The sequence below is a fragment of the Sardina pilchardus genome, chromosome 17 (genome assembly GCF_963854185.1).
Source record: "Sardina pilchardus chromosome 17, fSarPil1.1, whole genome shotgun sequence".
Lineage (NCBI taxonomy): Eukaryota > Metazoa > Chordata > Actinopteri > Clupeiformes > Clupeidae > Sardina > Sardina pilchardus.
In genome coordinates this window covers 6,363,367-6,380,959 of record NC_085010.1, presented here as the reverse complement: position 1 = coordinate 6,380,959, position 17,593 = coordinate 6,363,367, and the positions used below count along the sequence as shown (strand labels likewise).

General features: G+C 40.7%; 1 long non-coding RNA gene across 2 annotated transcripts; it reads right to left on the bottom strand.

Moving 5' to 3' along the window:
• Positions 1-5,375: 5,375 nt before the first annotated feature.
• LOC134062339 (uncharacterized) lies at positions 5,376-7,963 on the bottom strand. Of its 2 annotated transcripts, XR_009935439.1 has the most exons (5): positions 7,752-7,963; positions 6,755-6,803; positions 6,373-6,471; positions 6,029-6,090; positions 5,376-5,898 (listed from the first exon to the last, which is right to left on the bottom strand). It is a non-coding gene; the product is annotated as an uncharacterized LOC134062339 (long non-coding RNA). The 2 variants fall into 2 exon arrangements; XR_009935438.1 differs by lacking the exon at positions 7,752-7,963 and having other exon boundaries at positions 6,755-7,231.
• Positions 7,964-17,593: the final 9,630 nt, after the last annotated feature.

Sequence of the window (17,593 nt, the reverse complement as noted above, 5' to 3'; positions counted from 1 at the left end):
ACAGTTTTCTAATTCAAAGCCTACATGAGATTTAATGATTATTGCTACCCCTTTCTGACTAGAGTTATATGAGCTAAAATAAACTTGGCCTTTAGTTTTTATTTTCAACTTTTCATGTTCTTGTTTTTGCAAATGAGTTTCTTGCAAACAGATTATATCTCCCTTATCTTTTTCCATCTGCAGTAAGATTTTTTCCCTCTTTACTTGATTATTTAACCCATTCACATTTAATGATATTATATTTAGGTCACACATTAAGAATCAGTAAGGTTTGTTTTGCTTAATCAAAACCATATGCTGTTCACACATCCTTAAATATATGAGACTAGTTATGTTCCATTGTAATGTAGATAATGTATTTATGTATGCTATATACTTGTATGTGTAGGCAATTACCAGAAAGTTAGCGGGTTGGGTAAATAGGCAGGGATAAGGAACAAGTACTCCCAAAAGGAAAAAGAAAAGAAAATCTAAAGACAAAAAAAGTAAAAAAAAAAAAAGAAAACACAAAATGACAGGTTCCAAAAATATCATTATCTTCAACCATCATCTCTAGATGGTTGGTTTGGCGTACTTGTAGTCGCCTCGAAAGAAAAAACAGGTCTATATCAAATAACACAATTTCTTCATTGGTAGGGATACTACAGTGTCTCTCCCCCCTTCATATTAATCAATTGCTATTTATTAACCTAAAGTTCACAGTTAAATTAACCAAAAGAAAGAGACAGTTATAATATTTCCATTGTCTTACTCTCACACCCTCCCACCACCCTCCCCTCACCCCACTCCCCCCACATTCAGATAGACACACCCCAGTCTGTTCACATTAACACACAAACAGGCACACACACACAGACACACACACTCACACACCTCTGTACTCGTTGATCCACCTGTCTTCACCCACACGCAGACACTTGCACCCACACGCAGACACTCACACAGACACACACATACACACCTCTGTACCTGTTGACCTGTCTTTACTCACACGCATACACTTGCACGCATACACTTGCACACTCACGCATACACTTGCACTCACACGCATACACTTGCACACTCACACGTATACATTCTTTCGCCCCACCATCACTTAAACCCTTGCTTCCACCTTCCCATCCCTATTCACATTTACACACACTCTCACACCCTTTCATTCCCTTATTCATACCCGTAGCCCTTACTGTAACACCCTCACATACAACACTCCAAGACATGTATTCTCCTAATCTTTCCTATATAACCCCCACTCTCCACATGTAACCCATTTCATTCATACACTCATTCACTCATACACTCCCACACACAAATACACTCTTGTCTTTTCGCACTTCCATATACACCCACACATGTACAAACCCAAACAAGCGCCCTCACACAGATATACAAGCTCACACACACACACATCCTTCATCCCACTGTCACTCACATCCATACATCCAAATGTCACGCTTTGAGTTTGACAGTTAATTTTTTTTTCTCACGCTTGACATTTTCTGAAACTTGGCAGCCCTGTACATGCAGCCACACCCCATAGAGACAGACAGATCACCAGAACTCTGCAGCTCCTGCAAGAGAGAATACAAAGGATGCAGCAACCACATGCCTCGTGCAACACGGGCAGAGGAAGGAAAAGGCGTAACGCTTCACAGCACGGCCAATCTTGGGTGTCATAATGTTTAAATAGGCTGAAAAACGAGAAGATGAATGTCAAAGATGGTAATGATTCATAGTTCAGTACTACACAGTTATGTCTTTTTTATGTGTAGGCCTAGTCTTTCTGACCTACAGTATAAGGATCTTTAAAGAGAATCAATCATGTTGGGCATGGCATATTGGAACTTACCATAGCGGTTTCTGCCCCTGAACAAGAATAAACAAAATAAAAAGTCAGTTACTCTGTAGGCTACAGATGTAAGCTTGTAGGCCTGTCACAATAGCTAATGGTTACATATTGTGGGCAACTGTTGTGTTTACACCTGCATCATACTGTAGGTCATCACACTCTCTTTAGCAATCCCCATATCTAGCAGTCTCTCTCTCTCTGGATGTGAGACAGTGTGTGTGTGTGTGTGTGTGTGTGTCTGTGTGTGTGTGTTCCTCTATTATCCCATTCGAATTTCATTCATTATTATTTTTCTAAATTCGAATTATATTTGAATATTTAATGGTCAATTTTGACTTACTATTATTATTTACTATTTTTCTATCTACTCACACTGTAAAAACGGGCTTAGCGCCACTGCCACTATGACATCGTAGTTGACTTGTTTTATGTGATAGCTGTCTTGCTAAGTAAATTATAGCCGGGCCTTACTGTCAGACAGTTTTGGTAACATAGCAACAATAAACACTTGACCGAAGTGCTGAGAAAAGGAGAAGGGAGCTCTCAGCAGCACCTAAAGCTGTCGTTGCTAAATATAGTCAACACTTAAAAATAATAATAATAATAAAAAAACACATTCGAATTATAATTTTAACATTATTAATTTGTTACACATTCGAATTATATTTGAATACCGAAATTCGTTCCAACAGCCCTAGTGTGTGTGTGTGTGTGTGTGTGTGTGTGTGCTTTGTTGTGGTGAATAATGACCAAATTCAGCTGTTTGGCCACATCCCATAATTCTCCACTCCAGATTACTCTATGATGAAGTGCTGCCATCTGGTGGTTCAGTTCACATCAGGTAATGTTTTGTTGTCAGGTTAGTGAGTCAGTTACATACAGGGAAATGTTTTTTTCTTTTTTAGGGCCCGAGCACCGAGGTGCGGCCACTGAAGTGGCTGTACAGTAGGTGCAAGGCCCTATTGTTTTTGCTCAGATTAAATTTCTTCTGGGCCACGTTTTGTCTTTTTTCACCAACTTGGCATGCTCTAAAACTCTTGAAATTTGGTAGCTATGTGTGGAATTGGTAATGCTACTCAGCGACAGAGCTCTGGCCTTGGGTGTGGCTCAGGGACTCTATAGAGCCACCTAGCGCATTGTCTGTTGTGGTTGACATATACATGCATGGAAATGAACCATATTTGGTAGGCATGTGTGTTGTATAGTGGTGGGCCGTTATCGGCGTTAACGTGCTGCGTTAACGTGCAACTCTTATCGGGCAATAAAAAAAATATCGCGTTAATCTATTCTCAAAGTTGGGCTGGGAGCTCACTTTCACCTTGATATTTTAGCGCTAACACCAAATGTTTAAGAGTGCGCCTGAAAAAAAGTCTAGGTCGCACTGGTGCACATGACGCTGCTCGGCTGCTTTCTTTCACAAGTTGTCATAGTAGACTATGCCTGCAACTTTACCAAACAGTATAGAAGTAACCCCCCTCTCCTTGGCCCGCTTTATCTTGCTCTCCCTCTCCCTCATGCTCCCGTGCGCGCTCAATGGACACTCGCGACTTAATCCAAATAAAACATTCACAATCGTGAAAGCAATGATGCATGGTATCCGCCGTTCATTCCGACATACCAGCACTCCGACATTGACGTCCAATTGTCGTAGTGGAGGCATGTCTCCTTATGGGAAAAAGTCCCACCACTCCGACATATTTTTTTTTTATGGTCGCAGTGGCGGTATTTAACTTTTTTTTTCAAACAACGTGCCATTCCGACATGAGGTAATTAATAGGCTATTAATGTTACAGTTATTATTTTCCTGTCACTTCGTCTGTTTTATGACCTAGAAGGTTGTATTTGGCATCTGTGGATAGCTCTAGCTCTCCTCTTTTATCTGACATGCAAGCCATATATTTTTTACCATGGTTTCACGAGTAGCCTAAATCAAACGAAAGTAGCAGTAGCCGAAGCTATATGACATTCTTATTTGTTTGTCACTTCGTCTGTTTTTATAACACAAAAGGATCGATGTGTTTGGTATCAATGGAAAGCTCTGTTTCTCCTCTTTCATTTGATATGCGTGTCTGTTGCCTGCGATGCTTGGTCCCGGAGTAATCCAAGCGAGAGCAGTGGCTGCGTGGAGCAATATAGACTGTAAATATGATAGGCCTATCCTTTGATTTAAATTCATGATTTTATTTTATTTTCATACTTGATCGTACAGACACTGTCTAGTCTCGTTAAAGCCCCGGTTCTGCTCTTTCATGCAATATAGGTCTCATCTCGCTATGACTAATAATCGCGGAGCAATGTACAGAGAAAAATGCAGTAGGGCTTAGATGATTAATCGACATGTGACACGTGCCAGTGGCATGTAAAAGACATGTCACTGGATCAATCGACATGTGGCATGTTCCAATGACATGTAACGGCATGTCACACGCGGGAAACATCGAAACAAGCCAAATACGAGTTCAATTTTAAGTGCTATGACGTGGGTTAGCATGTTTACATTAGTGTCCATGACATATTGCAAGTTTAATTGCTCTACAAACATCGTTCTGAAATATACACTAATCCAGCGCGAACTTTATGGGCGCTGCCATCTTGAATATCGCCATTACTGCGTGCCTGCGAGTGTGACGAGTGACACTTGCCTGTGCTTTTCAATGAAAGCATCCTGTCAGAGAATGTCTAACAAGAGGTCCTGCTCATGAATAAAAATGTCAGGTGAAAGGGAACATTGGATCAATGATGTCAGACTGTACCAAAACTTACCTATGAAGGTAATTTATTAACACCATAAAGTATTAAGACGTGTATTAATGACAGCTAACCTCTGCAACAGCCGCCTATGGAACCAACAGGCTAATTTCTTAGCAGCCAGGCACGCAGTAATGGCGGCTTTGTGTTACTTCCGTGTTTCGCTGGATTAGTGTATAGTAGCCCATTCTTCTTTGGTAGGCTAGTTCTAACATTGCCGCTTAACCTAGGCTACTTACATCACGTACATTATTGGGCTCCGCAATTTTCATGTCTGTATGACTTGTATAATTAATAAGATTAAAAAAAACACACATACATTTCGACAACTATGTTACCGTAGGTATTTGAGATGTTCAGTGTCCTCTGCAGCTCTTTTGAGGAGATGAAGGTGGCCACTCTAAATATATAGGCCTACCACACAGCCTTCACAATTTTAAGAGTAGGCCTAAGCCATAAACATCTAGCAAATATATGAATGGCAACCAGTAACCGCTAATACGTTAAAAGTAAGTTAGATCAATGCATTCAATCTATTAATTAGTTTCTTTTGAAGAAGGCCTAATGGCCACTACACAGCTTTAGTTGACTAAAATGTTAAGACTAGCCATAAACATGTCAAAAATACATAAAGAAATAACAATCAATAACGGCCGACATATTAAAAGTTTGTTTGTTCAACAGTTTGTTCAGGACACCCACTGTTTCGGTAACTCAATCAACTGTTTCAAGAAAGCACTTAACAGTAGGATATAGAAAGGATGATACATTTTGGGTTTTCACTACATTTGTTTATTGTTTGTTTGTTTGTTTATGGTTTATTTGATAGGGACAGATACATATCATGTGGGCTGTGCACAACCCAACAGAAAGCATCATAGCATTTATAGCCTTGGCTAATTTGAATGAATATTACATTTTCAATATGTGGAACAAGTGTGTTTTAACAACAACAAGAACAGGAACAAACACAAAAAAGGCCGAGGGGGAGATACGGTGAGACTGCAACATAACAAGGAGGGCTTAGACCCATTTAGATTTGCAAAGACATTCTGAAAAACATTTCAGATTCCCAAGTCTGAACAACAACTGTGTGTCAACAACCAAAGACTCAATGTGCAAGGGATGCTGTATACACTATGCGCACCTACAAGAAGGTTAACTGAGGAAGATGTAGCACATTTGGCTAGAGGTGTGACAGGAGGTGTTGGAGATGTTGGAGGGTCCCTTCATTTGGACCTAAACCATAAACTACACATACTACATACTACACACCCTTCTTGTCCTCTGCATCCTTGGTCCTAGGCAAGTACAGGCACAGTGGAAAATGGAGAGAGCAGGTAAAAGTCAGTGTGGCACAACACATTCAGAGATGCCACATCAAGTTATTAGCATAAACCAAAGCAAAAGGCCAGCAAGAGTTTTACATACCCATACACGGCTGACCCCTTCAAGTTTGGTTGGGGGTGCCACACCTTACATCCACACATGGACTATAACAATAACAACACTAACAATGTGATTCCCAACAATATCTCTGAGTTATTTTGAGGATATTTGCTGACAGGCTATAAGAAATCATTGAACTTTAGCCATTGCATTCACCAACACAAGGAGAGACTTTTCTTATTGTAATGAGAACAATACTGAGAGTAATCAGTAACTCACTTTGTGGGGAATGCCAGCATGCTGTTACAGACAATAGCAATGACTGTGCTAACAGTAAATGTAGTGTACTGCTACAACTGAAGAAGTTCAAGAGGGGTACCCTTTACCGTCCATCGCAGGCCTTCAATATCATCAGTAAAGTGGAGCAGTTGTTCCGGGCAAGGACGACCGATTCCCTTATGGTGTCAACCAATGCAGTGGCACTGCTACAGAGAGAGATGATATACCCATTTAAAAGCATTACCATCTCTACCCACTTAAAATATTAACATTTGGGGTAGATTACAGTATACCAACTACAGCTAACAAGCTACATCAAAGCATACCCACTACAGCTAACTAGACTACATCATTGCAAACATTGTTCTTATTCTATGGATGGACCAAATTCTGTCCTTAGAGCATCATTAACCTGACACACCACATCACATCAGTTATCAATACAAGGTAAAAAAAAGAAAAAGAAAGAAACATAGAAGGACCACTTACCTAATGAAAGGCAATGTCCTCTTGTCACGTCACTTTCAGCATCAAGCATCTGCAAGATAATCATTGCAATCAAAATAACTCCATCAAATACATCGACCTACTGTGGTGATATATACCTCAGTGTACATTCAATGTGGAATAAATTGACTGCCACCTGACCTGACATCAACAGCAGTTGAAGCAAAAAGTAGTACTGCACTGTACACGCGCCCCTATCCCACGCTCTCGTCTCACTGTCCCGAGTTGGAACAGTGGTAGTGGCACAGGACAGGACTGGACACGCAAGTGTTGCCTACCTACAGTACAGATTGTGCTTCTACAGCTTCCCTGGCCTGAAGTTCATAACAGAAATTTCCGTTGTGAATTAAGTTCATGTCATGTTCAGATCACAAGTTCAGCTTCAGGTTCACTAGTGCCATGAAACTTTCCATCTAGCAAGCTAACAAGCTACATCAGGTATAAAGCAAATGTCATCCCATTGATTAGTTCCACTGTTCACCTGAAGAACAATAACTTAATCACAAACTCGTTGATAACGAGCACATCTGATGCTGAATTGCATGTATTAAGATAATCCATGTATTGCATGGATTAAGATCACGTTATGGTTCCCCCCTCATTGCATTTCGAATGTGCGTGAGCTGACTAGCTAACATTAGCTAACGCCATCAGGTTCAGTAAATAGGATTATACATTTCATACAAACTCCTTGATAACCCCATATATTATCTAAAGTTGCTCTAACTAAGTGTGATTTGTCTGACGTTCCTTATTGACATAGGAACATTTAAGATAGCCTCCCTCCACGTCTAAGGTTAGCTTTGTAGGCTAACGTAACGTTATGGCTCTGAAATTTCGGTCACAACTAAGATACAAAATAACAGTTAAACGAGCAGCACAAACAACTCAAATAACACTACCAGTATATACTGGCACAGTTGATATATAAAATATATATAAGAAGAATAAAAAAATCTTCGTGCTTTTGTTTACTTACCGCTGATAAAGTTGGAAGTAAATGGAAGTAGCCTGGAAAACGTCCGCCATTGTTTCCTTGAATCTACCGCTCTGGGCATGCCGAAGTGGCATGTCAAATGCCGATGCCAGTGACATGTCATTAGAACGTGGCACATGTCGATGATCCAGTGACATGTATTTTACATGCCACTGGCACGTGTCACATGTCGATTAATCATTTAAGCCCCTCTCGAAAAATGGGTGTGTTTTTTGACGCACTTTGCGTCCGTCGGGCTCATAGGGTCCGTTAAATTGTCTTGGAAAAAAATAGGATTTGTAAATTGTCGGAATGGGGGTACTAAAATGTGTCGGATTGGCAGCATGTCTAAATAGCAGCATGTCGAAATAGAGGCATGTCTAAATGGAAGCATGTCGTAGTGGTGGCATGTCTGAGTGGCAGCATGTAACCATGATGCATATAAAGACGTTAGCTAAATTAATATAAATTCCGGTTAGCATCATTGCTGCAGAAAGTTGATTAAAACTCTTACATTCAAGTCACTCTTGCATGAGTTGGATGATAATCTCAATACCAATGTTTTCCCACTCCAAAACTCGAAAGGAGAAAAGTATTAGCCCACATTGAAACTTACGGTAAACACACGTGGGGAAACTGAACAGTCCAATCAGTAGCCTATGATAAACTAGCCAACTATGCTACTTTGTTTACATTTTGAGGTTTCAAGCAGACAGCTGAATTAAAGAGCAGAGTTGTAATATGAATAGTAGGCTAATCTGCAGATTAATCTAGATTAATTTCAAGATTACAGTGAGATTAATCTAGATTAATTGGAACACCTAATTTTGGGGTGTTTTTGCCCGCATTGCACATCATCTACTCAGGAGGGCACTGCTCCCACATACTTTGGCCCACCATGACAAACCTGACCTCTACTGAAACCTGACACTCAGAGGTATTCTATGAAACAGTCTGTTTGACTGTGTGATGTACTGGCAAAGGGTTACAGAGGCTTGAATATTGTTTTCTCTTTCAGCCGGTAACATACATCTCTGGAACTGCCCACATTTGGGCCCTCTAGATCCCCATGATAGCCTTGAAACACAACTAACACCAGGTCTGGTGAGCCTGTAACTCAAAGTAGATTACTATGGGCTAAAATATGGAGTTTTTAACAAATTTATTTGTGTTGAAATACCTATGCGAGTCATTTTTAGAAATCTGCCAGAGTAGCAAATTAATATGTAAAGTTATCCTTTTTCTTTGATTCTATGACAGTCAGTGTCATGCAAAAGTGGATAAAACTAGAATCTCCAGAATGTTAGCTTTCATTTGACACCAAGATTATGTTTCTACTCAAAGGGGTTCTTGTGTAGTAAGGGTTTTATTGTTTGTATGCACCATCAAATCTCTGAATTCGTTTGGCCGAAATGACTATTTCCTTGTTTGAATGGATTTGGAAGGGCTTTTACTATGGTATATCCGGTAGTGTCACATATCAATCGATCCGTCTAACTCTTAGCTTCTCGGAACCGTCAGTCCCATCTCCGAGACTTGCTGCAGTCTCGCGTTATCGTCATTCAAAGCTGATGTCCCTGATTGACAACTTTGTGGCCCAATCCCCTCCGGTTACGGATTTCTCGACAACCAAAGGTCGCAGAGAGACATGGGAGGGCTCTATGAATGCGGAAGAGGCAGACGAATCTTCCGGTGTGTGAAGTATAGCGATAGATGCAAAAAGAGTACCGCACGCACATCCAAAAAGGTAAAACACTGGGTGCTGGACAGATGAGCAAAAGTTAAAAAGAACAGGAAGTCCGCACACCAGATAATGGCCCTCAGTGTTCATTAATAATCACAACGTAACGTTTCGGGCCCCTAGCCCTTCATCAGACATGAAACATGTGGGGAGACACACCTCCATATATACATCATCACTAGACATGTGATCAATTATGTAGCAATCAATTAAGTTAAAAAAGTCTGCAATATCAAAACAGTCTAAGACATTTTAAATAGTCAAAGTTAGAGATGCCTCTCACTAAAAAAGAAGTGATACTAAGTGGAAAAAACCAGAAATGATAATTAAGGAAAAAGGTAAACATGAATCAGAGACAGAAAAGAAACAATTTAGACAAGAATGCCACAAAAATGTGCAAACACCAGTCAATCCATTGCAATAAAAAAGTACAATGGACACATGACATTAAAGGAGTCCTAGAATTCAAAACCACATTCACCTTGTTCCTGTTGAATTTAGGCTGCGAGCAGTGTCCAAAGGACAACACCAAAGACTTTACCACGTCCCCCGCCTGCTTTCGTATGCAAATTGGGAAATAGAAACAGCCGTGTTGAAATGCTCCAATCTGAACAGAGCTCAGATAACACGTAATAGGCGCCCATCCCCCTTTAGATACACTCCTCTCATTTGCATACCTTCGATTAATAATTCTTGTTAAACTGCTCTTACGATGCTAGTATCTAGATATGTGGTCTATGGCAGAGACGTTGTAATGCTAGCGTTATTACAGCTAACTTTGGAGAGTTACTATACTAAGAAATGTATAAAACTTACCAATCTAACACATTCATTCTGTTGGGGAATCTGCTGCACTTCATCTTCGTCAGAACCTTCTTCTGACTCGGTTCATACATGTACGGCTGTATTCCTTATTTAAATCCATTGTTGATAGCTTTATCAAAGACTTTGGCTTTATTTACCAGCAGTAAACGTAGTTTCACTTTGCTCTAGCTTCAGACCGGTGGATTGAGCCAATCAACTTTCAGGACATATCGGCCAATAGACCAATCAGCGCGCATCTCATTTGAATATTCATGAACTTGCTGAGTGGGCGGGAAAAACAAACTGTTTCATTGCAAGGCTTATTTATGACCTTGTATTAGGCGATCTAGCAGTGCTCCTGGGGCGTTTTCAGCCCCACAAATTTACATATGACATTATTTAGGCTCAAAGATCAATTTGTAATGGTCAAAAAATGCGTTCTATGACTCCTTTAAATGTCAAGTCAGCACCACATTACCACAATATTTACAAAATTTACAAAATGTGCAGTTCTATTACAAAAAAGGCCTTAAGTCAAAGTCTTCATTCAACCCTTTTGGAGCTAAAGTATCCAGGGTATAAATCCAAAATGCTTCTCTTTTGCGTAGCAGACAATTAACATCTCCTCCACGGATGGGCTGTTTTACCACTTCAATGCCACAATATCTAAGAGTGGATACATTATGGCAGGCTTGTGTGAAATGCACCGCTACTGGGCTTTTGGTGTCATGGTGGCGAATATTAGATCTGTGTTCTGAGATTCTGGTCTTCAGTGATCTGGTGGTTTTTCCAACATAGCCCAAGCCACACGGGCACTTAAGCAAATAAATGACATTCTTAGTATTGTAGGTGATCACACTTTTGATATCATAAGATTTTCCTGTACGTGGGTGGTTGAATGTAGTAGTTTTTTGTGTGAAATTGCATTGAGGGCAATTGCCACATCTGTAATTCCCAACCGGAATAGACTGTAAAAAATGTGGAGAAGTCAGTGGTGGGAGATGAGCTCTCACCAACATGTTTTTGAGATTGGGTGCTCTCTTGTACACAATGCGCGGTGGTGTGGTAAAACATTTGAGTGCTGGATCAGAGTCAATGATGTGCCAATGTCTTTTAATGATGGATTCAAAATCTCTGCCAAGAGGTGAGTATTGGACAATACAATTTACTCTAGACTCAGATGTTCTGGATCTGGTGTTGTTAAGACAATCAGTTTGAGTCACATTATCAAAGCGAGTATGTGCTTGTGTAATCCATTCATGTTTATATTGTCTCTGTTGAAAACGTTGTTCCAGGTCAGCAGCCTGGGTTTGGAAATCACTATCAGAACTGCAGATCCGGCGAACTCTACTAAACTGAGACAAAGGCAGACTTCTCTTGAGTGGAATAGGGTGATAGGATTGTCCATGAAGTGGAGTCTCTGTACACAAGGATGTCTAAAAAGTTCATCCTGTGCATGTTGTATTCCACTGTGAATTTTAAATGTTGACTGCTAGTGTTGATAAACTCATGGAATTGTTTTAGTTGAGCCTCAGAGCCTGTCCAAATAAAGAAAAATGTCATCAATATACCTCCTCCAGTTGGAAATTGAGGATAGGTATGGGTTGCATAGTTGGTTTAAGATGATTTCCTTTTCAAAGAGTCCGCAGTATAGAGATGCAAAACTTGGGGCCATTTTTGCTCCCATGCTCGTACCTGACACCTGGAGGTAAAAATCAGAGCCAGAGAGAAAATAGTTAGATGTGAGAACAATGTCAATGAGCTCCACAATGCAGGAGGTACTTGGAGTGCAGCTTGAACGTTGGTTTAAAAATAATTCTACTGCCTTTAGCCCCCCTTCAAAGGGTACGTTTGTATAAAGAGACTGAATGTCCATGGTCACTAAGAAGCAGAGATCATCTGTTAATTGGATGGATTGAATCATTTTGATAAACTCCATAGAGTCCTTAACATAGGAAGGGAGAGAGGTAACAAGTGGTTGAAGAAAATGATCTACGAATGCTGCAATTTTTTCTGTTAAAGAGCCAATGGCTGCCACAATGGGCCGTCCTGGAGATGTATCTTTATAGATTTTATGAATTTTTGGGAGAGTATATAGGACTGGAGTGACAGGAAAGTCTACTACCATGAAAGCATGTTCTTGTTTTGTAATTTCTCCTATTTCCAGGAAAGAATCAAACTTACTCCTGATGCGCTGTTTGAACTCCTGTGTGGGATTGCGATTTAGTTTGTGGTAGAAAGTAGAATTACTCAATTGTCTCTGAATTGCCCCCTCATACGCTGCCCGATCCAAGATGACAATAGCACCACCCTTACTGTACCCGTACTACAGTAGTACTACAGTAAGTACAGTAAGTTTTTTTTTTTTTTTCATAACGAAATATATCTTGATTCCTGAGAGTCTAAGCTTTCAACCGATATGTGAAATGACTATGGTACTTCGTGATATGATGCATAAAATGAGTATGAGGGGGGTGAGTCGTGAGCGGCACCCCGATCCATAACTCGTTAAAGAAATGAATGCCCACCTCTAGTGTTGTATTAATCTGAACAAGTTTACATTTAAACTACATAGTGAATCTTAGAGGAATGTGAGTTATGATTATGTATTTTGAAACACTTCTCCCAGACGGTTTATCGAAATCATGTCATACAAGTACTAAAATTATCTTGAGGGGTTGCTCAAGAGAAATTGCGACCAGATTTTTTAATTTTCGAAGTATATTGAAATGGCAAAGGTTTGAATTATGATGTCTTATTACAGTAAGAAACAGGAAGTTATAGGCCGAAAAAAGGTTTTAAATTGGATGTAATTTGGCAGCTACATGTGGAATTGCTTCTGCTAGTCAGAGACAAAGCTCTGGCCTAAGGTGTGGCTTTGGGACTCTATAGCGTCACCTTGCAGCACGTTATCTGTTGTGGTTGACACAAACATTCACGAAAATGAACTAAATTTGGTGGACTTGTGTGTTATTGCTATCAATAGTCAGAGACAGAGCTTTGGCCTAGGGTGTGGCTTAGGGACTCTATAGCGCCACCCAGTGCGTTGTCTGTTGTGGTTGACACATACATTCACGAAAATTAATCAAATGTGGTGGGCTTGTGTGTTATTGCTACCGCTAGTCAAAAACAGAGCTCTGACCTAGGGTGTGGCTTAGAGACTCTATAGCGCCACTTAGCCCATTGTCTGTTGTGGTTGACACATACATTCACGAAAATGAACCAAATTTGGTGGGCATGTGTGTTATTGCTATAGTTATTCAGAGACAGAGCTCTGGCCTCGGGTGTGGTTTAGGGACTCCATAGCGCCACCTAGCGCATTGTCTGTTGTGGTTGACACGTACATTCACGAAAATGAACCAAATTTGGTGGGCATGTGTGTTACTGCTATAGCTATTCAGAGACAGCGCTCTGGTCAAGGGTGTCTTAGCGCCACCTAGCGCATTGTCTGTTGTGGTTGACACACACACTCACGAAAATGAACCAAATTTGGTGGGCTTATGCATTATTGCTATCGATAGTCAGAGATAGAGCTCTGGCCTAGGGTGTGGCTTAGGGACTCTATAGCGCCACTGTTGCGTTTTGTATCCTATCTGATGATTACAGGGCTCCGCTCCTATAGTCTCAGCTGAGACCGCTACTCAGAGTGTGTGCATATATAAACCTTTTAGACTACTGTGAATCCCACACTCTGCTAACATGGTTGTGTGTGTATACTATCTTTAGACTCTGCAAGAGATTTCTGCCTCGCTAAAGATAGCTTGTTTCCCTCTTTCCGACTCTTTGAGGCGACTGCTCAAGGGGAAGTATATATATCAGTGTCGTGTCTGTGGCAAAGGCCCCTTTTCAATGGGTTTAGGATGCACGAAAGGAATGATACATGAATCAAAATCCTTATTACCTGCAAACGTGCTTAATATGTGATTCTCTTCTTATAGGGGGACTTGGCCATTTACTGCATAAAATAATCTGTGACAATGATTTCTAAAAGTCTTCCTCCCGTTATAAAGGCTGTCGCCTGTCAGTGGAGGGACAATGGGGACCTATTCCTCGTGGTCACAGAAAGATTCATATATATCTGTTCTAGTGACAGATTTCTATGACATAGAAGACAACTATTAAATCTAATTTGGGATTGGGAATTCAGATATATTCTCCTCCTCGTGACGAGGGTGAATAGTTGGGGTTAAAGGGGTCCTAGGTTCTTAATTGTGTAACACGGCTGGGGGAAAACAGTTTCTCTCATCCCACCGGAAACATACAACAAACTTAATCTAATTCTAAAGTCTTGGCCAAGTGATCAAATATGGGATTTTCTAGGACAAATCTGTATAGCGCTCATGGCATATAGCAGATCTAAATGATAATTTGTACTCCGTTTTTACCTACTTTAGTTACTAAAAACAGATTTCCTTATCTTTGCTTGTATGGTGCAGGTTTCGGACCTTACAAAGGCCCCCGAACATTATTTTTTTTACGGAACCATGCCCGCTAAATGCAGTCCAGTGTAATTTTTCTACAGATACATGTCCGCTAAATACAATCTGGTGTCATTTAATTACAGAAACATGTCGGCGAAATACAGTCCGGTTGGTTTTGTGACCGCGTTAGTGTCTAGGACTTTCCTTCCTAAATACACAGCTGAGTTCGCTACTCCAGTGTATGTCAGTATATTGTGTAATAAGTGTTTGCCCATTAACAGTGTCTAGAAAGTAAGTCCTTCAAACGGACAACTCACCCCGTTCCAGCCGGGCCTCCTTGCAGGCGTGCGCCTCTCGCAAGAAAAAAAATATTCTTGCAAGGAGATCAATATTCTCGTTGACACAGGGGAGGCAAAAGAAAACTCGAAGAAGGACTCTGCTGCCTTTTAACAGAATCCCTAACCAAGGGTTAGGGCTTTGACTTTATTGAATAAAAAAAATCTTCTTGCTCTCAGTTTACGAAGTCCAGAAGAGGTGATGGAGAGCGCGCGGGTGTGAGAGTCCCGGTCCCGGGACATTTTTATATTTGCCCAGCTGGACCTGAATCTATCACTTGTATCACAGTCAGCTGCTTGTCTATTTCTTGTTCCTCTTTCTGGTGGCTTCCCTCAACTTTTCACTCTTAGAATATTGACACAGCACACGGATGTTGCCTATACATGGCTCTACGCTGAAACTATTAAACTTAAAACTCTAACACAGCACTCGAATGTGGCCCATATATGGCCCTAAGCAGGAACTACTAAACACAGCATTACTCTATAAGCTTGACTAAAACACTTTATGAGCTAAACAATTGTTCCTTAAAGGATTAAGCAAAAACACATTCTAAAGCTAAACAAAACCACCCTTTAAGCTTTTGGTAAAAACACACTTCTAGTCAAAGTAAATATTCTTTTCACACCAGTTATCTATCATTGCTGCATTTGCATATTTTTATTTGGTTTAGAGCAAGCTGGAATCAAGCAGTTATATTAAGACTTCTATCTAGTGAACTATCTCATGTAATCTTTTGACTTTTCCACGGTTCACATTTTCTGCCACTTTCTACACCACCTAGCGTGTTGTCTGTTGTGGTTGACACATACTGAGGAAAATCGACCAAATTTGGTGGGCATGTGTGTTGCTCATATGCCCACCAACACGCACATGTTGCTTTGTTAGATTCCGAAATGTCACAGGTCTCCGCACCGCAGGTGCTCAGGCCCGCCATCGCCGCTTGCGGCTATATTAATTAAATATTAATCACTTTCTTACCATTCTTTTCCTTTTTCACTTCACCTTTCTTGCCTTTCTTGCCTTTCTTTCTCCCTTTTCATCACAACCTAGAAAGAAAGTTGGCTCAGTGGCTCAAAACACTCGTGGAGTATGACTTCAAGATCCACCACTGAGTTTCCAATCTGCATGCCATCACAGATCCTGATCTTCCTCAGAGCTACCAGACTGCAGCACAGATCCTGCTTTCTCCCTTCCTGCACATGGTGGAGTGTGGGCCATTTCAGTGTTGCTATGGTGATTCCTATCCTCTCACCGGTCTACCTTTATTTATTTATTTTTTCTTTCTAATTTATTTCTTGACACTTGAGCAAAATGAATTTCATTACTTATAAATTATTTTTTAGGAGTACATGACAATAAACTTAACTTAAACTTACCTGCACACACCCTCTGCCTGCACCTGTCCACTCCTATCACGCCTCACTTCATCTGTCCTCCCCAATGACTGCACATCATAGACAACTATTCCATACAGTTACTGGCCTCTCCTGAAATATACATTTATTTACCTCCGCCAAGGAGGTATATGTTTTCATCGGGGACCGGCCGGCGTTTGTCTGTCTGTCTGTCTGTTTGTCTGTTTGTTAGCAAGATAACTCAAAAAGTAATGGATGGTTTTCAAAGAGATTTTCAGGGAAGGTCGGACATGAAGAACGATTACATTTTGGGAGTGATCCGTAAATCTGTCGGGATTCCATCGATGTTTATGTATTTAGCTTTGTGATGTAATGGCATGGTATGGCCGTGTGGTGGCGATCTGAATAGTTTAGGTTCAAATGTATGACAACCTAGGAAGAGCAATGCAGGCGGAGGTAGCTGCGCTCTCTGAGTGCTTTTATATTGTGTTGGTGGGCTACTTGGCACACTTGTACCTCCCGTGTCTGTCAGCGAGTGGTGTGACTTCTTAGTGTTGCTGTTGTTACCTCCGCCAAGGAGGTTATGTTTTCATCGGGGACCGGCGTATGTTTGTCTGTCTGTCTGTTTGTCTGTCTGTTTGTTAGCAAGATAACTCAGAAAGTAATAGATGAATTCCGATGAAATTTTCAATCCAAGGAAGAAACAAGTAAATTTAGGAGTGATCCGTAATTCCCTCGCGATTCCGGAGCCGTTTATGTGTTTCGCTTAGTGGTGTAATGCCATGGTATGGCCACGTGGTGGCAATCTGAGTTCAATAGTTTAGGTTCAAATATATGACAACCTAGGAAGAACGGAGGCGGTGGTCTGCGCTCTCGGAGTGCTTTTCTAGTTATTTGATGTGACGTCTTGTTTGTAGGTGTCTGTGAGGACAAACATGAATTTTAATTTGACTGGACAATATAGATTATATTTGAACACAAGTAAGACAACACAACACAAAAAGGGACATCACGACGACATTAACCAAATGGGAGAGGTAGGTACCCTCGGGCCACATGAATCGTCGCTGATAAGACGAAAGAACTGGGACATGTACAGCCCGCCGAAAATAGCATGCTGGGTCTTCACATGTCCTAAGAACCCATAGTAATGGAATATCCACATTGTTTTATTCATAATTATGT